Consider the following 22,808-nt stretch of genomic DNA (forward strand, 5'->3'; position numbering starts at 1 on the left):
TTATCACTAAAAGTAATAATGGAGGATCAATACTGAACAGAATGTTCACCCTTAACTCACAAAACAGATATTGACAAGTACAGAAAACACAATAAAATCTTGCACATCAGAGAGGTGGACAGACTGAGATTACCTGTCCTCTCGTGTATCTGTAAATAATATTACAGATGGAGATGAAACCCAGAATCCCATAACAGAGACAGACAGCTACAAATGCAAGCACAGAGACAGGAGTTAGAGAATCAAATTAATTTTTCCCCTCACTTATAACAGAGACAGACAGCTACCGTGGAAAACACACTCTCACACATTCAGACACCAACAACTGAGCAAGAAGCAGTAAAATATGCCATATATCATAAATAGACAGTGAGGGTAAAACACACACGCGCGTTTTCTTATGCACATGCTCACTGACAAGTAACTCAGCAGGAAGCACTATATATGCAGTGCATATCACAGGGACTCTCACATCATTAACTGAGCATTAAGCAGTAAAATATGTCATATCGCACACATAAACAGAGAGGTTTATACACACTCACTCACACTCTGTCTCTCACACACTCTCACACACCCACGCACTGTCTCTCCCACACACTCACAAATCAATAACTGAGCAGTAATCAAGAATATATTAATTGTATATCACAGAGAGACTGTGAGGTTAATACACACTCACTCACACACACTCTCTCACACACACACACACTCTCCCTCTGATACACACACCAGTCACTGAGCAGTAATCAATTAAATATGTGATATATACCACAGAGATACAGTGAGGGTAAAACATGCACTCACTCTCTCACTCACACACTCTCACTCAGTCAGACAGCAGTAACTGAGCAGTAAGCTGTAAAATATGTGTTATGCATCATGGACAGTGAGGGTAAAGCGCACACACTCACATATTTTAACTCTCACACACACTCACGCTCTCTCTCTCACACTCTTGTTCCTTCTCTCACAGACTCTCTCTCACACACACACACACATACACACCAGTCATTGAGCAGTAAGCAGTTAAATATGCGTTTTATATCGCAGAGGGACAGTGGGGGTAAAACACACATTCGCACACCAGTAACTGAGCAGTAAAATATGTGTTTTTTATCACCGAGACAATGAAGGTAAAACACACACACTCACGCAGACTATTTCTCACACTCAGACACTCCCAAACACACAGTGGCACATTCTCTCACACACACACTCTCATATTCACATACTCTCATATTCACATACTCTCACAACAGTAACTGAGCAGTGAGCAGTAAAATATGCATCATATATCACAGAGACAGTGATGGTCAAATAGATTCTCACTCTCTCTCTCACACACTCACCACACACCCCAGTAACTGAGCAGCAACAGCAAAATATGTGTTATATATCAAAAAGAGACAATGAGGGTTAAATACACATAGGCTCACTCGCTCGCACACCCACTCTCACGCTCGCCCACTCTCTCTCACGCACACCCACTCTCTCACACACACACACCCGCTCTCTCTCACGCACACCCGCTCTCTCTCGCGCACACCCGCTCTCTCTCGCGCACACCCGCTCTCTCTCGCGCACACCCGCTCTCTCTCGCGCACACCCGCTCTCTCTCGCGCACACCCGCTCTCTCTCGCGCACACCCGCTCTCTCTCGCGCACACCCGCTCTCTCTCGCGCACACCCGCTCTCTCTCGCGCACACCCGCTCTCTCTCGCGCACACCCGCTCTCTCTCGCGCACACCCGCTCTCTCTCGCGCACACCCGCTCTCTCTCGCGCACACCCGCTCTCTCTCGCGCACACCCGCTCTCTCTCGCGCACACCCGCTCTCTCTCGCGCACGCACACCCGCTCTCTCTCGCGCACGCACGCCCGCTCTCTCTCGCGCACGCACGCCCACTCTCTCTCACACACGCACGCCCACTCTCTCTCACACACGCACGCCCACTCTCTCTCACACACGCACGCCCACTCCCCTCTTTCACACACACCAACTCTCTCTCACGCACACCCACTCTCAAACATATCAGTAACTGAGCAGCATAAACTAATATATCAACAGAGACAATGAGGAGAAAAATTCTTGGAAGTGCAGGGTCGGATTAGGACAAGTCAGCATGGATTTAGTAAGGGGAGGTCGTGCCTCGCAAACCTGTTAGAGTTCTTTGAAGAGATAACAAATAGGTTAGACCAAGGAGAGCCAATGGATGTTATCTATCTTGACTTCCAAAAGGCCTTAGATAAGGTGCCTCACGGGAGACTGCTGAGTAAAATAAAGGCCCATGGTATTCGAGGCAAGGTGCTAACATGGATTGACGATTGGCTGTCAGGCAGAAGGCAGAGAGTTGAGATAAAAGGTTCTTTTTCGGAATGGCAACCAGTGACGAGTGGTGTCCCGCAGGGTTCAGTGTTGGGGCCACAGCTGTTTTCTTTATATATTAACGATCTAGATGACGGGACTGGGGGCATTCTGGCTAAGTTTGCCGATGATACAAAGATAGGTGGAGGGGAGGTAGTATGGAGGAGGTGGGGAGGCTGCAGAAAGATTTAGACAGTTTAGGAGAGTGGTCCAAGAAATGGCTGATGAAATTCAATGTGGCAAGTGCGAGGTCTTGCACTTTGGAAAAAAGAATAGAGGCATGGACTATTTTCTAAACGGTGACAAAATTCATAATGCTGAAGTGCAAAGGGACTTGGGAGTCCTGGTCCAGGATTCACTAAAGGTAAACTTGCAGGTTGAGTCCGTAATTAAGAAAGCAAATGCAATGTTGTCATTCATGCAAATGCAATGTCGTCTTTTAAAATCTTTCCTACTTCAAGACTGTGACAAAAACAACTTTACACCTTGGTTTCGATAAAACTAACTTTGTCTTTATTGACCAAAGTCTGCATGCAGATGGCTACAGGTTAGAGAGAGAGAGAGAGCTGTTAAGGTAAACCTCATTCTTTCTCAAGCTCGCAAAGACATGGAGAAAACGTTCAATATTTATACAAAAGCTGTATCATTTTACAAAAACAGACCTTGTTCAAAAATGTCAATACAGTCATAACTTCTGATCAAACATGTTGTCATGGAAAGACCCTGACTCGGCTTATTTGCAGTATTTTGTCTTTAGAGGGTTTAAGACGTGGTCCTATTTTGTTTTTACCTCTGCCCTCATGATGCCTTGACGCAGATGAACCTAGGACATGAGGAGGTTGTGTTATTAGGACATTCCTAGATCGTGGCTTTGTTATCAGGTTTTAATAAGGTCAGGCACTATTTTCCCTCTTCTGGCCTTGTATGATACAATTATGTGGATTCTTAGCTTTGTCTAGTTTGTCAGGGTCTGATCTTGGCACTTAGCTGACACAGCTGTCCTACACTTGGTTACATAAATTGGCTATTTTTCCCATCATGCTATTGCTGAGTTTGTACACTTTCACATCAAGAGGCTTGGAATATAAAAGCAGGGATGTACTTCTGAAGCTTTATAAAGCATTAGTTAGGCCCCATTTAGAATACTGTGAGCAATTTTGGGCCCCACACCTCAGGAAGGACATACTGGCGCTGGAGCGGGTCCAGCGGAGATTCACACGGATGATCCCAGGAATGGTAGGCCTAACATACGATGAACGTCTGAGGATCCTGGGATTATTTGCATTGGAGTTTAGGAGGTTGAGGGGAGATCTAATAGAAACTTACAAGATAATGAATGGCTTAGATAGGGTGGATGTAAGGAAGTTGTTTCCATTAGCAGGGGAGACTAGGACCCGGGGGCACAGCCTTAGAATAAAAGGGAGTCACTTTAGAACAGAGGTGAGGAGAAATGTCTTCAGTCAGAGAGTGGTGGGTCTGTGGAATTCATTGCCACAGAGGGCGGTGGAGGCTGGGACGTTGAGTGTCTTTAAGACAGAAGTTGATCAATTCTTGATTTCTCGAGGAATTAAGGGCTAAGGAGAGAGAGCGGGTAAATGGAGTTGAAATCAGCCATGATTGAATGGTGGAGTGGACTCGATGGGCCGAATGGCCTTACTTCCGCTCCTATGTCTTATGGTCTTAAAACTGACGCCCACACACACTCTTCTGCTCACACTCTCTCTCTCACACACACACACCGTTAACTGAATATTACAAGGTTTTAGACATCACTGAGAATCTCACACACACTCTCTCACTCACGCACACACTCATAAACCATTAACTGAGCAGTAAGCAGTAAAATATATGTTATGTACCATAGAGTGACAGTGAGGATAAAGCACCCACTCATACACACACACTCTCACACACACACCAGTGAGCATCATATATCACGGAGAAACAATGAGGGCAAATCACACCTTCACACTCTCCATACAGACACTATCTCTCACACACACTCATGCTCTCTCACACACCAGTCACTGAGCAGTAAGCAGTTAAATATGCATTGTATGTCTCAGGGGGATAGTGAGGGTAAAACACACTCTCGCCACTCTCACATACTCACACACTCCAGCAACTGAGCAGGGAGCAGCAAAATATGTTGTATATGATAGACAGACAGTCAGGGTAAAACACACACTCACACACTCTCCAACACCTGTTACTAAGCAGTAAAATATGTTATATATCACAGAGATGATGTGGAGATGCTGCCGTTGGACTACGGTGAGCACAGTAAGAAGTCTTACAACACCAGGTTAAAGTCCAAAAGGTTTGTTTCGAAGCACCACCTGTGGGACTTGAACCTGGTGTTGTTAGAACATAGAACAGTACAGCACAGAACAGGCCCTTCGGCCCTCTGTTGTGCCGGGCTTTGTCCGAAACCAAGATCAAACTATCCCACTCCCTGTCATTCTGGTGTGCTCCACGTGCCTATCCAATAACCGCTTGAAAGTTCCTAAATGTCCGACTCCACTATCACAGCAGGCAGTCCATTCCACATTCTAACCACTCTCTGAGTAAAGAAACTACCTCGGACATCCCTCCTATATCTCCCACCCCAAACCTTATAGTTATGCCCCCTTGTAACAGCTACATCCACCCGAGGAAATAGTCTCAGAACGTCCGCTCTATCTATCTCCCTCATCATCTTATAAACCTCTATTAAGTCGCCTCTCATCCTCCTTCACTCCTATGAGAAAAGCTCTAGATCCATCAACCTTTCCTCATAAGACCTACCCTCCAATCCAGGCAGTATCCTGGTAAATCTCCTCTGCACCCTTTCCAATGCTTCCCCATCCTTCCTATAATAAGGTGACCAGAACTGCATACAATACTCCAAATGTGGTCTCATCAGGGTCCTGTACAGTTGCAGCATAACCCCACGGCTCTTAAACACAAGCCCCTGTTAATAAACACTAACACGCTATAGATCTTCTTCACGGCTCTGTCCACTTGAGTGGCAACCTTCAGAGATCTGTGGACGTGAACCCCAAGATCTCTCTGTTCCTCCACATTCCTCTGAACCCTGCCGTTGACCCTGTAATCCGCATTCAAATTTGTCCGACCAAAATGAATCACCTCGCACTTATCAGGGGTTAAACTCCATCTGCCATTTTTCGGCCCAGCTCTGCATCTTATCAATGTCTCTTTGCAGCCTACAACAGCCCTCCACCTCATCCACTACTCCATCAATCTTGGTGTCATCAGCAAATTTACTGACCCACCCTTCAGCCCCCTCCTCCAAGTCATTGATAAAAATCACAAATAGCAGAGGACCGAGCACTGCTCCCTGTGGTACACCGCTGGTAACTGGTCTCCAGTCTGAAAATTTTCCATCCACCACCACCCTCTGTCTTCTATGTGATAGCCAGTTACTTATCGAATTGGCCAAATTTCCCTCGATCCCATACCTCCTTACTTTCTTCATGAGCTGACCATGGGGAACCTCATCCAAAACCTTACTGAAATCCATGTATAGTACATCAACTGCTCTACTTTCATCTGCACACTTCGCTCCTCAAAGAATTCAATCACATTTGTGAGGCAAGACCCTTCACGAATCCTTGTTGACAATCCCGGATTAAGCTGCATCTTTCCACATGGTCATTAATCCTATCCCTCAGGACACTTTCCATGAACTTATCGACCACCGAGGGCAGCACGGTGGCACAGTGGTTAGCATTGCTGCCTACGGCGCTGAGGACCCGGGTTCGAATCCTGGCCCTGGGTCACTGTCCGTGTGGAGTTTGCGCATTCTCCCAGTGTCTGCGGGGGTTTCACCCCCACAACCCAAAGATGTGCAAGTTAGGTGGATTGGACAAGCTAAATTGCCCCTTAATTGGGCAATCTTTCCAAATGGTCATTAAACCTATCCCTCAGGACCCTTTTCTACTAACCTACCGACCACCGAAGTAAGACTAACCGGCCTATAATTACTAGGGTCATTCCTATTGCCTTTTTTGAACAGAGGAACAACATTCGCCACTCTCCGGTCCTCTGGCACTATCCCCGTGGACAGTGAGGACCCAAAGATCAAAGCCAAAGGCTCTGCAATCTCATCCCATGCCTCCCAAAGAAACCGAGGATATTTCCCATCTGGCTCAGGGGACATGTTGCCCCTCAGATTTTTCAAAATTCCTCATAAATCTTCCCTCAGAACATCTACCTCCTCCAGCCTACCCGCCTGTCTCACACACACATCCTCAAAAACATAGCCCCTCTCTTTGGTGAACACTGAAGAAAAGTATTCATTCAACGCCTCTCCTGTCTCTTCTGATGCCACACAGAAGTTCCCACTACTGTCCTTGACCGGCCCTAACCTCACCCTGGTCATTCTTTTATTTCTCACATAAGAGGAAAAAGCCTTGGGGTTTTCATTGATCCGACCCGCCAAGGACTTCTCATGCCCCCTCCTAGCTCTCCTAAGCCCTTTTTTAAGCTCATTCCTTGCTACTTTCTAACCCTCAAGCGACCCTACTGAACCTTGTTTTCTCATCCTTACATACGCTTCCTTTTTCCTCTTGACAAGACATTCAACCTCTTTTGTGAACCATGGTCCCCTCACACAGGCATTTGCTCCCTGCCAGACAGCAACATACCTATCAAGGACACGCAGTATTTGTTCCTTGACCAAGCTCCACTTTTCATTTGTGCTTTTCCCTGACAGTTTCTGTTCCCATCTAATGCTTCCGAATTCTTGCCTAATCGCATCATCATTACCCCTCCCACAATTATTATTATTTTTTTTAAAATAATTTTTATTAAAGGTTTTCATAAAATATCAATAACAAAATGAAAAAGAAACCCAACAGGGTTAAGTACAAAACACAGTCCAGAAAAACAACCCTCCATATCCCCCTCCCGCCCTGTACAGAAATAATAAATTAACATTGACACCCTGACTTAATACAACAAGTATATCCAACCCCTCACACCCTCCAGTGCAAATAACAAAAACAAAAAAAATAAAGTGAACCCCCCCCCCCCCCCCCCCCCCCCCCGCCCGAGTTGCTGCTGCCATTAACCAATGTCTACCGCTCTGCCAGGAAGTCTAAGAACGGTTGCCACTGCCTAAAGAACCCTTGTACCGACCCTCTCAAGGCGAATTTCACCCTCTCCAACTTAATAAACCCCGCTATATCGTTGATCCAGGATTCCACGCTTGGCCGTCTCGCATCCTTCCACTGAAGAAGAATCCTTCGCCGGGCTACCAGGGATGCAAAGGCCAGAATTCCGGCCTCTTTCGCCTCCTCTGCCCCCAAATTTTGAGGGCAGCCACCACCACCGGGCTCGTGGTATACCTCCTTGGAGGGAGCGGCAGCGGTGCCGTTGCCAGCGCCCCCAGTCTCGTACCCACACAAGATGCCGTCTCCAGCCTCTTCCATGCGGTCCCCTCCCCCTCCATCACCGACTTGCGCACCATCGTCGCATTGGCGGCCCAGTAGTATCCACAGAGGTTGGGCATCACCAGTGCCCCCCTATCTCTCCTCCGCTCCAGGAACACCCTTCTCACCCTCGGGGTCCGTCGCGCCCACACAAACCCCATTATACTCCTGTTAACCCGCCTGAAAAAGCCTTCGGGATAAACACGGGGAGGCACTGGAACAGGAATAAAAACCTTGGGAGCACCGTCATTTTGATTGACTGCACCCTACCCGCCAAGGACAGCGGCAACGCGTCCCACCTCTTGAACTCCTCCTCCATTTGCTCCACCAGCCTTGTAAAGTTAAGCCTATGCAGGGCCCCCCAGCTCCTGGCCACCTGGACTCCCAGATACATGAAGCTCCTCTCCGCCTTTTTTAGTGGGAGCTCGCCAATCCCCCTCTCCTGGTCCCCTGGATGAACTACGAACAGCTCGCTCTTCCCCATGTTGAGGATGTACCCCGAAAAGTCCCTTAATTCCCTCAGAATCCTCATTACTTCTGGCATTCCTCCCACCGGGTCCATCACAGACAGCAGCAGGTCGTCCGCATAAAGTGACACCCTATGCTCCTCCCCACCCCGCACCAACTCCCTCCAGTTCCTTGACTCCCTCAGTGCCATAGCCAGGGGTTCAATCGCCAGTGCGAAGAGCAGGGGGGATAGGGGACACCCCTGTCTCATCCCTCGGTGCAACCGAAAGTACTCTGACCTCTTCCTGTTTGTGGCCACACTCGCCATCGGGACCTCATACAACAGCCTAACCCACCTGACAAACCCCTCCCCAACCCCAAACCTCTTCAGCACCTCCCACAGATACCCCCACTCTACCCTATCGAAGGCTTTCTCAGCGTCCATCGCTACCACTATTTCCGCCTCCCACTCCCTCGCCGGCATCATGATAACGTTCAAAAGCCTCCGCACATTCGCGTTCAACTGCCTCCCCTTCACAAACCCCGTCTGGTCTTCATGGATGATCTGCGACACACAATCCTCAAGGCTAAGACCTACGCCAGCACCTTGGCATCTACATTTAGCAAGGAAATCGGTCTGTAAGACCCACACTGCAGGGGATCCTTGTCCCGCTTCAGGATCAAGGAGATCAGTGCCCGGGACATCGTCGGGGGCAAAGCCCCCTCCTCCCTTGCCTCATTGAAGGTCCTAACTAACAGTGGGCCCAACAGGTCCAGATATGTTTTCAAGAATTGGACCGGGAAACCGTCCGTCCCCGGTTCCTACCTTGCCTGCAAGCTTCCTATCCCTTTGATCAGCTCCTCCAGCCCAATTGGGGCCCCAAATCCCGCCACCAGTCCCTCTTCCACCTTTGGAAACCTCAATTGGTCCAGGAAGCGGCCCATCCCTCCCTCCTCCCGTGGGCTCGGATCCTGCTTCTGAAGCTGATGCGCCAGCATCCGGCTTGCCTTTTCCCCATACTCGTAAATCGCCCCCTGGGCCTTCCTCCACTGCACCTCCCCCTTCCTGGTGGTCACCAGGTCGAATTTGGCCTGGAGGCTGCGCCTCTTCCTCAACAATCCTTCCTCGGGCTCCTCCGCATACCTCCTGTCTACCCTCACCATCTCCCCCACCAGCCTCTTCCCCCACTCCCTCCGCTCCTTGTGGGCCCTAATGGAGTTCAGCTCTCCCCTCACCACCGCCTTCAGTGCCTCCCATAGCATCCCCACTCGGACCTCCCCGTTGGCGTAGGTCTCCAGGTACCTCTCTATACTTCCTCGGACCCACTCGCTCACCTCCTCGTCCGCCAACAGCCCCACCTCCGAGCGCCACAGCGGGCGCTGGTCCCTCTCCTCCCCCATCTCCAAGTCCACCCAATTCGGGGCGTGGTCCGAAATGGCTATTGCCGAATACTGAGTATCCTCTACTCTCGCTATCAACGCCCAACTCGAGATGAAAAAGTCGATTCGGGAATAACCCTTATGGACATGTGAGAAGAATGAAAATTCCCTAGCCCCTGGCCTTGCAAATCCCCAAGGGTCCACCCCTCCCATCTGGTCCATAAACCCCCCTCAGCACTCTAGCCGCCGCCGGCTTCCTACCCGTCCTAGACCTGGAGCGATCCAGTGTCGGGTCCAGCACTGTGTTAAAGTCTCCCCCCATTATCAGGCCCCCCACTTCCAAGTCTGGGATCCGACCCAACATACGCCGCATAAAACCCGCATCGTCCCAGTTTGGGGCATACACATTGACCAGTACCACCCTCTCTCCCTGCAACTTACCACTTACCATTATGTACCTGCCGCCATTATCTGCCACAATGCTCGACGCCTCAAACGACACCTTCCTTCCCACCAAGATCGCCACCCCTCGATTTTTGGCATGCAGCCCCGAGTGAAACACCTGACCTACCCACCCTTTCCTCAATCTTACTTGGTCTGCCACCTTCAGGTGTGTCTCCTGAAGCATAACCACATCCGCCTTGAGCCCCTTCAGGTGAGCGAACACGCGGGCCCGCTTAATCGGCCCATTCAGTCCCCTTACATTCCAGGTTATCAGCCGGATCAGGGGGCTACCCACCCCCCTCTCCCGCCGACTAGCCATGACCCCTCCTTGGCCAGCCACGTGCCCACACCCCACACCCGGCCCGTTCCCCACAGCGGCATACCCCCGTCTAGTCCCCCCCCACCCCCACTCTCTCCAGCTCCTCCTTGACCATAGCAGCAGCTCGATTTCCCCCCACTCAACCCCCCTCCCCCGGTTAGGACCCATCCTAGCTGATTTACTCCCCCCATTGCACTTCTGCAAGTCAGCTGTCTCCTGCTGACCCCGGCCACTCCCGCCTCTCCTTCGACTCCTCCCATTGTGTGGCACACCCTCCTCTCCCGTCCCCATCCATAGGCTCTCCCCCTCCCCCTTCTGTTCTAAGCGCGGGAAACAACCCTCGCTTCCCCGCCCCCTCCAGTCTTCAGCGTGGGAAAAAGCCCGCGCTTTCCACCTACCAGGCCCCGCCACCTCTGACGCAGCTCCTTTTACAGGCCCTGTCCCCTCACCCCTGACTCGGGCCTCCCCCTCCCCCGCGGGGCCCCATCTCACTTTCAAGAGCCCCCCCCCGAGCAACCCAACCAAAACAGTGCCCAACCCGCCCCAGCCACCTTCACCGACCCAAAAGAGAAAAAACACAAAGAAAAAGAAACCTGGAGCAGTACAAAAGCCCCCCCCTCGAAACAAAAAGAAACATAGCATATCAACCATAGTCCCCAATCGCCCGTCCCGACCCTCAATCTGTGTCCAACTTCTCGGCCTGAATAAAGGCCCACACCTCCTCCAGAGACTCAAAATAGTGGTGCCGGTCCTTGTAGGTAACCCACAGTCGCGCCGGCTGTAACATGCCAAACTTCACCCCCTTCCTGTGCAGCACCGCCTTTGCTCGATTGTACCCGGCCCTCCTCTTCGCCACCTCCGCACTCCAGTCCTGATATATCTGAACCTCCCCGTTCTCCCACCTGCTGCTCCTCTCCTTCTTGGCCCACCTGAACACACACTCCCGATCGACGAACCGATGGAACCTCACCAGCACCGCCCGCGGAGGCTCATTAGCCTTGGGCCTCCTCACCTGCACTCGATGGGCCCCTTCCAGCTCCAGGGGCTCCTGGAAGGACCCCGCTCCCATCAGCGAGTTCAACATGGTGACCACATAGGCCCCCACGTCCGGCCCCTCCGGGAGGCCCAGAATCCGCAGATTCTTCCACCTCGACCAATTCTCCATCTCCTCGAACCGCTCCTGCCATTTCTTGTGGAGCGCCTCGTGCGCCTCCACCTTTCCTGCCAGGCCTAAGCTCTCGTCCTCATTGTCAGAGATCTTTTGTCGAGCCTCGCGGATCGCCACTCCCTGGGCCGCCTGTGTCTCCAGCAGCTTATCAATAGAAGCCTTCATCGTCTCTAGCAGGTCCATCTTATTCTCTCTGAAGCAGCGCTGGATACCCTCCTGCTGCTCTTCCGCCCACTGCATCCACGCTGCCTGGTCTCCGCCCGCCGCCATTTTGTCCTTCTTCCCTCGCACCTTCTTCGGGTCCACCACCACCTTTTGTTTCACCCCGCTCCTAGTTGAAGCCATATACTGACGGGGAGCTGTTGTAGACTCCTTCCCACACTGGGAAACGTTGAAAAAGTGCCGTTGGGGGCATTGAAAAGAGCCCAAAAGTCCGTTTTTGTGGGAGCCGCCGAATGTGCGACTTAGCTCCGCATAGCCGCAACCGGAAGTTCCCCCCTCCCCCAATTATAAACCTTGCCCTGCCGTATGGCCCTATCCCTCTCCAGCAAGACTTCTTGCTGTTTTCACAGAGGGACAGTGAGGGTACAACACATGCTCACACGCGCTCTCCCCACACACACACTCTCTCTCACATACACGCCAGTTACTGAGCAGTGAAATATGTTATTTTTGATCGACAGTGAGGATAAAACACTCACACACCTGTGACTGAGCAGTAAAATATGTTATATATCACAGAGAGACAATGAAGGTAAAACACACACTCTCTCCCTCCACACACACACTCCTGCAGACTATTTCTCACACTCACACACTCCCTCACACAGACTGACACACTCACTTGCACACGCTCCCTCACACACACACTCTTTCATATTCACACTTTCTGATACTCTCACTCTCTGACACAACAGTTACTGAGTAAAAAGCAGTAAAATATGCATCATCTATCATAGAGAGACAATGATGGTAAAACACACGCTCACTCTCTCTCTCACACACACCAGTAACTGGGCAGGAACAGGAAAATATGTGCAATATATCAAAGAGAGATAGAGGGTAAAATGCAAACATGCTCACACACACACATGCTCACACACACACATGCTCTCACACACACACATGCTCTCACACACACACATGCTCTCACACACACACATGCTCACACACACACACATGCTCACACACACACACATGCTCACACACTCACACATGCTCACACTCACACATGCTCACACTCACTCATGCTCACACTCACTCATGCTCACTCACTCATGCTCACACACACTCATGCTCACACACACTCATGCTCACACACACTCATGCTCACACACACTCATGCTCACACACACACATACACTCTCACGCTCTCACACGCGCTCGCTCTCACACGCGCACTCGCGCTCTCACACGCACTCGCGCTCTCACACGCGCTCGCTCTCGCGCGCGCTCGCTCTCACGCGCGCGTTCGCTCTCACACGCGCGCTCGCTCTCACAGACGAACTCGCTCTCACACACGCGCTCAATCTCACACACGCGCTTGCTCTCACGCGCGCTCGCTCTCACACACATTAATGCGATCACTCACAATCTCTCACACACATAAACACACACTCACTCATCAATAACTGATCAGTAAGCAGTAAAATACGTGTTATATATCATAGAGTGATATTGAAAATAAAACACACACACACACACTCACATTCTCTCACTCTGACACACCAGTAACTGAGCAGGGAGCAGTAAAATATGCATTATATATCACAGAGACATTGAGGATAAAACTCACACACACTAACTTAGCAGTAAACAGTAAGTATGCGTTCTATATCACAGCGAGATTGCGAGTCTGACGAACAAGGCAGATGAAGTGAGAACATGGGGTTATGATGTATTTGCTGTCACTGAATCACGGTTGGGAGAGGGGAAGGATTGGAAGCTCAATATTCCAGGATACAGGATCTCCAGGAGAGATAGGGCAGGAGGTAAAAGAGGAGGGAGTGTCACAATTTTCATCAGAGAATGAATTACAGCAGTAAGGAGAGATGACATCTTAGAAAGCTCTTCAACTGGATTGGATTTTGTTCATTGTCACGTGTACCGAGGTACAGTGAAAAATATTTTTCTGCGAGCAGCTCAACAGATCATCAAGTACATGAAAAGAAAAGGAAATAAAAGAAAATACATAATAGGGCAACACAAGGTACACAATGTAACTACATAGACACCGGCATCGGGTGAAGCATACAGGGGTGTAGTGTTAATGAGGTCAGTCCATAAGAGGGTCGTTTAGGAGTCTGGTAACAGTGGGGAAGAAGCTGTTTTTGAGTTTGTTTGTGCGTGTTCCCAGACTTTTGTATCTCCTGCCCGATGGAAGAAGTTGGAAGAGTGAGTAAGCCGGGTGGGAGGGGTCTTTGATTGTGCTTGCCGCTTTCCCCAGGCAGTGGGAGGTGTAGATGGAGTCAATGGATGGGAGGCAGGTTTGTGTGATGGACTGGGCTGTGTTCACGACTCTCTGAAGTGTCTTGCGGGTTTGGGCCGAGCGGTTGCCATACCAGGCCGTGATGCAGCAGCTAGGATGCTTTCTATGGTGCATCTGTAAAAGTTGGTACGAGTTAATGTGGACATGCTGAATTTCCTTCGTTTGCTGAGGAAGTAAAGGCCCTGTTGAGATTTCTTGGTGGTAACGTCGATGTGGGTGGACCAGGACAGATTTTTGGAGATGTGAACCACTAGGAATTTGAAACTGCTAACCATCTCCACCTCGGCCTCATAGATGCTGACCGTGGTGTGTCCAGTTCTTAGCTTTCTGAAGTCAATGACCGGCTCTTTAGATTTGCTGGCATTGAGGGAGAGGTTGTTGTCGCTACACCACTCCACTAGGTTCTCGATCTCCATCCTGTATTCTGACTCGTCATTATTTGCGATTCGGCCCACTATGATCGTATCATCAGCAAACTTGTGGATGGGGTTGGAAACAAATTTTGCCACGCAATCATGTGTGTACAAGGAGGATAGTAAGGGGCTAAGTAGGCAGCCTTGCGGGGCCCAGATATTAGAACTATACTGAAGCCAAATGGGAAGAACTTAAAAACCAAAAAGGAGCAATCACATTGCTGGAGTGTTCCATTGGCCCCCTAACCATCCGAGAGAAATAGAAGAGTGAATATGGAGGCAAATTTCAGAGAAGTGGAAAAGTAATAGGGTTGTCATAGTGGGAACAGTGGGGGATCGCAACTTCCTCAATATGAACTGGGGTAGTCATAGTGTGAACGGTTTAGAGGGAGCGTAATTCTTAAAATGCATCCATGAGAACTTTTTAAGCCAGTACGTAGAAGGACAGACAAGAGAGGAGCGGTCTTGGACTTCATTTTCAGTAACGAAGCTGGACAAGTGGTTGAAGTATTGTTGGGGGAGCATTTTGCAGACAGTGATCATAACTTCATTAGATTCAAGATAGTTCTGGAAAAGGAGATGGATGGACCTGAGATCAAAGTTCACAAATGGAGGAAGGCTGATTTTAATAAGATCAGATATGATTTAGCCAGAGTTGATAGGGAACAGACACCATTAGGTAAATCTGTGACAGAACAGTGGGACACATTCAACAAGGAAATAGGGTGAGTACACGGCCAACATGTTCCAATCAAGAAAAGGGTGGGACCAACAAATCCAGTCAACCATGTATATTGAGGGATATACAGCGTTGGATAAGTAGAAAAGGGGAGGCTTGTGGCAGATATCAAGGGCTCAAAACAGCAGACGTGCCAGAGGTGTACAGAATGTGCAAGAGGGGACTTAAAACGGAAATGAGGAGAGCAAAAAGGAGACATGAAGATAGAACATTACGGCGCAGTACAGGCCCTTTGGCCCTCGATGTTGTGCCGACCTGTGAAACCACTCTAAAGCCCATCTACACTATTCCCTTATTGTCCATATGTCTATCCAATGACCATTTGAATGCCCTTAGTGTTGGCGAATCCACTACTGTTGCAGGCAGGGCATTCCATGCCCTTACTACTCTCTTAGCAAAGAACCTACCTCTGTCCTATATCTATCTCCCCTCAATTTAAATCTAAGTCCCCTCGTGCTAGACATCACCATCCAAGGAAAAAGGCTCTCACTGTCCACCCTATCCAATCCTCTGATCATCCTGTATGCCTCAATTTAAAAAAAAATAAAAAATAAATAAAATTTTTGTGTACCCTATTCATTTTTTCCAATTAAGGGGTAATTTGGTGTGGCCAATCCACCTACCCTGCACATCTTTGGGTTGTGGGTGCGAAACCCATGCAAACATGGGGAGAATGTGCAAACTCCACACGGACAGTGACCCAGAGCCAGGATCGAACCTGGGACCTCAGCGCCGTGAGGCAGCAGGGCTAACCCACTGCGCCACTGTGCTGCCCTATTGTATGCCTCAATTAAGTCACCTCTTAACCTTCTTGTCTCTAACGAAAACAGCCTCAGTCCCTCAGCCTTTCCTCATAAGATCTTCCCTCCATACCAGGCAACATGCCGGTGAATCTCCTCTGCACCCTTTCCAATGCTTCCACATCCTTCCGATAATGCGGCGACTAAAATTGCACGCAATACTCCAAATGCGGTCGCACCAGATACTGAAAGGATACTGGCAGGTAAAATAAAGTTGTTAAGTTGTTCTAAAAGTACATTAAGGGTAAAATGATAACTTGGGGCAGAGTAAGGCCCATGATGGATCACAGTGGTAACATGAGTGTGGAGCCGGGGGATGTAGGTGGGGTTCGAAATGGGTACTTTGTGTCAGTGTTCACCCGTGAGAAGGACAGTGTGGGTATAGAAAGCAGGGAGAAGGAATGTAATAAAACTAAAGAGATTAATATAGACAGAGAGGAGGTTCTGAGTGGGAGGCTTCAAAGTAGACAAAGCTCCAGGGCCAGATGAAATGTATCCCAGGCTGATGAGTGAGGCAAGCGAGGAAATAGCAGGGACACTGGCAATAATTTTTAATTCCTGTCTGGCCACAGGAGAGGTGCTGGCGGACTGGAGGATCGCCAATGTGGTACCATTATTGAAGAAGAGAGGAAAGGATAAACCAGGAAACTACAGGCCAGTCAGTCTAACCTGTGTGGTGGGGAAACTATTGGAAGCAAATCTGAGACACAGAATTAATCTGCATTTGTAGAGGCAGATATTAAAAGGTCAGCGTGGTTTGGTTAAGGGGAGGAGATGTCTGACCAACTTGATTGAATTTTATGAAGAGGTGAACAGGTGTGTAGATGAGTGAAATGCATTTGACGTAATCTACTTGGACTTCAGCAAGGCTTTTCATCAGGTCCCACATGGGAGACTGATGTGAAGACACATGCCCCAGGGACTGAAGGAAATTTGGCAAATTGGATCCAAAATTGCTGAGTGGCAGGAAGCAGAGGCTGTTGGTGGAGGAGTGTCTTTCTAATAATAATAATAATCGCTTATTGTCACAAGTCGGCTTCAATGAAGTTACTGTGAAAAGCACCAAGTCGCCACATTGCGGCACCAGTTCGGGGAGGCCGGTACGGGAATTGAACCCGCGCTGCTGGCATTGTTCTGCTGTTTAGTCCACTGTGCTAAACCAGCCCCGAGCCTCTGATTGGAAGATCATATCCAGTGGTTTCCCACAGGGATCAGTGTTGAGGCCCTTGCTGTTTGTGGTTGATACAAATGCTTTAGATATGAATATAGGAGGGTTGATCAGTAAGTTTGCTGCAAATATGAAATTTGGTGGGGTGGTAAATGTTGAGGAGGATAGCCTCCGAATACAGGAGGACACAGATGGACTGATCAGTGGCAAACGGAATTCAATTTGGAAGAGATGCAGTTGGGCAGGACAAACAAGACCAGAGAATACATGATAAATGGCAGGACGCTGGGAGGCACGAAGGACCGGAGGGATCTTGGTGTGCATGTACACCAGTACCTTAAGGTAGCAGAGCAGCTGGATACAATGGGTAAGGAAGCCTATGGCAGTGTGGATCAAACTTTTTAACCGGGGTCCCATTTTTACCAACCGGCCATCCTTCGGGACCCACGCTGGGCGGCCTTTGCGACCATCGCCGGCTGATCTTCGCGACTCACCATTTTCACTTGACTTTAATGTGACAGGTGAGCCTGCTTGGTCCCCACGATCTCACTTGCTTTGTTATTCAATGTTACATTTCTGATAATGACTCCAGCTGATGATTTAAGATCTCACTGCATCCATTGACAGAAATTACAGAGGTTTGTCCTCGAACTCACCATACTTAGTCGTCAAATGTCTTTGATAATTTGAGGTTTTAAACATTCATTTGCCAGTAATTCCCTGCATGTAACACCCATGAAATTTGACTCCTGATTGCAGTGGCACAATTTATAAACCCACCCCTCAAATAATCATCATTGTGCTGCTTTGTTCCTGTTTTCAGCTTCTTCATGGGTTGTTCACCAGAGGCCCTGGAGTTCACTCCAGCACTGCTGGCAGCTGCAAAATGGAGGAATCTCTCTCGGGCCCAGAACACGTGATGTCAGCGTACGGGGCGTGTGACCTGCTCTCTGGCGCCGCCTCCGGTGGGAGGATTCCAGAATTTGCTGAAAATAACTGGCCTGGGACTGTGCACTGACATCAGGAGGAGCCGGTCCACCTTGCGCACTACTTGATAAGGCAGGCATGCGCGGGATGGCCGTTAATCTTAAAACGGCCTCACGGCCGGCACTTTTAAAAGCTGGTCGTGACCATTGGCCATTCCTCCTGCAATCTGGATTATCGCCACCCTCCTGTCACCTTCCCGAGATCCACCCACAGGTCACGACCGTGAGCTTTAAAATGCAAGGCCTATGGTACCCTTGTCTCTAATAGCCGATGCACAGAGTTTAAGAACAGGCAGGTTCTGCTGGAACTATAAAAACGTTAGTTAGGCCTCAGCTGGAGTAATACAACCACACTCACAATGTATCAGAGAGTGAGTAAATCCCACACTCACACACTGTATCAGAGAGTGAGTAAATCCCACACTCACACTGTATCAGAGAGTGAGTAAATCCCACACTCACACACTGTATCAGAGAGTCAGTAAATCCCCCACACACACTATCAGAGAGTGAGTAAATCCCACACTCACACAGTATCAGAGAGTGAGTAATTCCCACACACTCACACTGTATCAGAGTGAGTAAATCCCACACTCACACACTGTATCAGAGAGTGAGTAAATCCCACACATACACTGTATCAGAGAGTGAGTAAATCCCACAGTCACACAATGTATCAGAGAGAGAGTAAATCCCACACTCACACACTATGTCAGTGAGTGAGTAAATCCCACACTGTATCAGAGAGAGTAAATCACACACACACACTGTATCAGAGAGTGAGTAAATCCCACACTCTCACACAGTATCAGAGAGTGAGTAAAACCCACACTCACACACTGTATCAGAGAGTGAGTAAATCCCACACTCTCACACAGTATCAGAGAGTGAGTAAATCCCACACTCTCACACAGTATCAGAGAGTGAGTAAATCCCACACTCTCACACTGTATCAGAGAGAGTAAATCCCACAGTCACACAATGTATCAGAGAGTGAGTAAATCCCACACACACACACTGTATCAGAGAGTGAGTAAATGCCACACTCACACACTGTATCAGGGAGTGAGTAAATCCCACACTCACACACTGTATCAAAGAGTGAGTAAATCCCACACTTACACACTGTATCAGAGATTGAGTAAACCCCACACTCACACACTATCAGAGAGTGAGTAAATCCCACACTCACACACTGTATCAGAGAGTGAGTAAATCCCCCACACACACTGTATCAGAGAGTGAGTAAATCCCACACTCACACACTGTATCAGAGAGTGAGTAAATGCCACACACTCTCACTGTATCAAAGAGTGAATAAATCCCACACTCACACGCTGTATCAGAGAGTGAGCAAATCCCACACACTCACACTGTATCAGAGAGTGAGTAAATCCCACACTCACACACTGAATCAGAGAGTGAGTAAATCCCACACTCTCACACTGTATCAGAGTGAGTAAATCCCACACTCACACACTGTATCAGAGTGAGTAAATCCCACACTCACACACTGTATCAGAGAGTGAGTAAAGCCCCACACACACACTGTATCATTGAGTGAGTAAATCCCACACTCACACACTATCAGAGAGTGAGTAAATCCCACACACACTGTATCAGAGAGTGAGTAAATCCCACACTCACACACTATCAGAGAGTGAGTAAATCCCACACTCACACACTGTATCAAAGAGTGAGTAAATCCCACACTCACACTGTATCACAGAGAGAGATAATCCCACACATACACTGTATCAGAGAGTGAGTAAATCCCACAGTCACACAATGTATCAGAGAGAGAGTAAATCCCACACTCACACTGTATCAGAGAGAGTAAATCCCAGTCACACAATGTATCAGAGAGTGAGTAAATCCCACACACACACACTGTATCAGAGAGTGAGTAAATCACACACTCTCACGCTGTATCAGAGAGTGAGTAAATCCCCCACACACACACTGTATCAGAGTGAGTAAATCCCACACTCACACACTGTATCAGAGAGTGAGTAAATCCCACACTCTCACACTATCAGAGAGTGAGTAAATCCCACACTCACACACTGTATCAGAGAGTGAGTAAATCCCACACACACTGTATCAGAGAGTCAGTAAATCCCACACTCTCACACTATCAGAGAGTGAGTAAATCCCACACTCACACACTATCAGAGAGAGAAAATCTCACAGTCACACAATGTATCAGAGAGTGAGTAAATCCCACACTCACACACTGTATCAGAGAGTGAATAAATCCCACACTCACACACTGTATCAGAGAGTGAGTTAATCCCACACTCACACACTGTATCAGAGAGTGAGTAAATCCCACACTCACACACTTTCAGAGAGTGAGTAAATCCCCCCCACACACACACACACACACACACACACACTGTATCAGAGAGTGAAGAAATCCCACACTCACACACTGTATCAGAGAGTGAGTAAATCCCCCACACACACTATCAGTGAGTAAATTCCACACACTATGTCAGTGAGTGAGTAAATCCCACACTCACACACTATCAGAAAGTGAGGAAATCCCACACTCACACTGTATCAGAGAGTGAGTAAATCCCACACTCACACACTGTATCAGAGAGTGAGAAAATCCCGCACTCTCACACTGTATCTGAGAGTGAGTAAATCCCACACTCTCACTGAATCAGAGAGAGTAATTCCCACAGTCACACACTGTATCAGAGAGTGAGTAAATCCCACACTCACACGCTGTATCAGAGAGAGTAAATCCCACACTCACACACTGTATCAGAGTGAGTAAATCCCACACTCACACACTGTATCAGAGAGTGAGTAAATCCCACACACACACTGTATCAGAGAGTGAGTAAATCCCACACTCACACACAGTATCCGAGAGTGAGTAAATCCCACACACACTGTATCAGAGAGTGAGTAAATCCCACACACACTATCAGAGAGTGAGTAAATCTCTCACTCACACACTGTATCAGAGAGTGAGTAAATCCCACACTCACACACTGTATCAGAGTGAGTAAATCCCACACTCACACACTGTATCAGAGAGTGAGTAAATCCCACACACACACTGTATCAGAGAGTGAGTAAATCCCACACTCACACACAGTATCCGAGAGTGAGTAAATCCCACACACACTGTATCAGAGAGTGAGTAAATCCCACACACACTATCAGAGAGTGAGTAAATCCCACACTCACACGCTGTATCAGAGAGAGTAAATCCCACACTCACACACTGTATCAGAGTGAGTAAATCCCACACTCACACACTGTATCAGAGAGTGAGTAAATCCCACACACACACTGTATCAGAGAGTGAGTAAATCCCACACTCACACACAGTATCCGAGAGTGAGTAAATCCCACACACACTGTATCAGAGAGTGAGTAAATCCCACACACACTGTATCAGAGAGTGAGTAAATCCCACACACACTATCAGAGAGTGAGTAAATCTCTCACTCACACACTGTATCAGAGAGTGAGTAAATCCCACAGTCACACACTGTATCAGAGAGTGAGTAAATCCCACAGTCACACAATGTATCAGGGAGTGAGTTAATCCCACACTCACACACTGTATCAGAGAGTGAGTAAATCCCACACTCACACACTGTATCAGAGAGTGAGTAAATCCCACACTCACACACTGTATCAGAGAGTGAGTAAATCCCACATTCTCACACTATCCATGAGTTAATCCCGCACTCGCACATTCCAAGAGGCTCACAGTTCCTGAAGGAATCCCACACTCCCGCACAGTCTCTCTGTGGTGAAGGGTACCTCTCACCGACAGCCAGGTGACTTTTCCCGGTGGATCTTTACACACTGACAAACTGGGACTGGAGACATTCTTTCTGAAATGTACTTCCTGTTTGTAATATGATTGTAATCTGAGGTTTATGATTGGTGGAAAATCCTAATTCTGATTGGTCTGTTTTTATATCCAGTCAATTAAGCAGAACATAACTGTCTGTCCTCATTCTCACAATGTCCAATCATAATCATTCCTTTCCCCATTCCTCATTAGCATAGATGTGAGGCTCTGTCTATTTAATCAGCTCTCGGAAGGGGTTTGCTTTATTTCTGGGTGATATTGACGATGGCTGACGAGAAGAAACCAACATCGAAACCAGCTTCCAAGAAGGGAGCCAAGAAAGTCATTAAGAAACCGGCAGTAAAGGGCGGCAGGAAGCGGCGAAGGTCGAGGAAGGAGAGTTACTCTATCTACATCTACAAAGTGATGAAGCAGGTTCACCCCGACACCGGCATCTCCTCCAAGGCCATGAGCATCATGAACTCGTTCGTCAACGATATTTTCGAGCGCATCGCGGTTGAGGCTTCCCGCCTGGCCCATTACAACAAGCGCAGCACCATCAGCTCCCGGGAGATCCAGACCGCCGTGCGCCTGCTGCTGCCCGGGGAACTGGCCAAGCACGCCGTGTCGGAAGGGACAAAGGCGGTGACCAAGTACACCAGCTCCAAATAAAACTGTTCTCAAACTCATCAAACCCAACGGCTCTTTTAAGAGCCACCCACAATCTCTGTGAAAAAGCTGCACCATCTTTTCCCGCATTGACTTGATGAGAAATCTCTTTGTGGAGGATCGAGATTTGTCCCGTTCCAGAATGTTGTGAATGTGGCTTCA

General features: G+C 48.6%; 1 protein-coding gene across 1 annotated transcript in view; it reads left to right on the forward strand.

Annotated features, from left to right (window-relative positions):
- The window catches only part of LOC140400017 (histone H2B-like), a 60,555-nt gene that overhangs the window by 1,166 nt on the left and 36,581 nt on the right, over positions 1-22,808 (forward strand). The gene's annotated exons all lie outside the window — the stretch shown is intronic.

Source organism: Scyliorhinus torazame, chromosome 24 (assembly GCF_047496885.1).
Source record: "Scyliorhinus torazame isolate Kashiwa2021f chromosome 24, sScyTor2.1, whole genome shotgun sequence".
NCBI classification, from domain to species: Eukaryota; Metazoa; Chordata; class Chondrichthyes; order Carcharhiniformes; family Scyliorhinidae; genus Scyliorhinus; species Scyliorhinus torazame.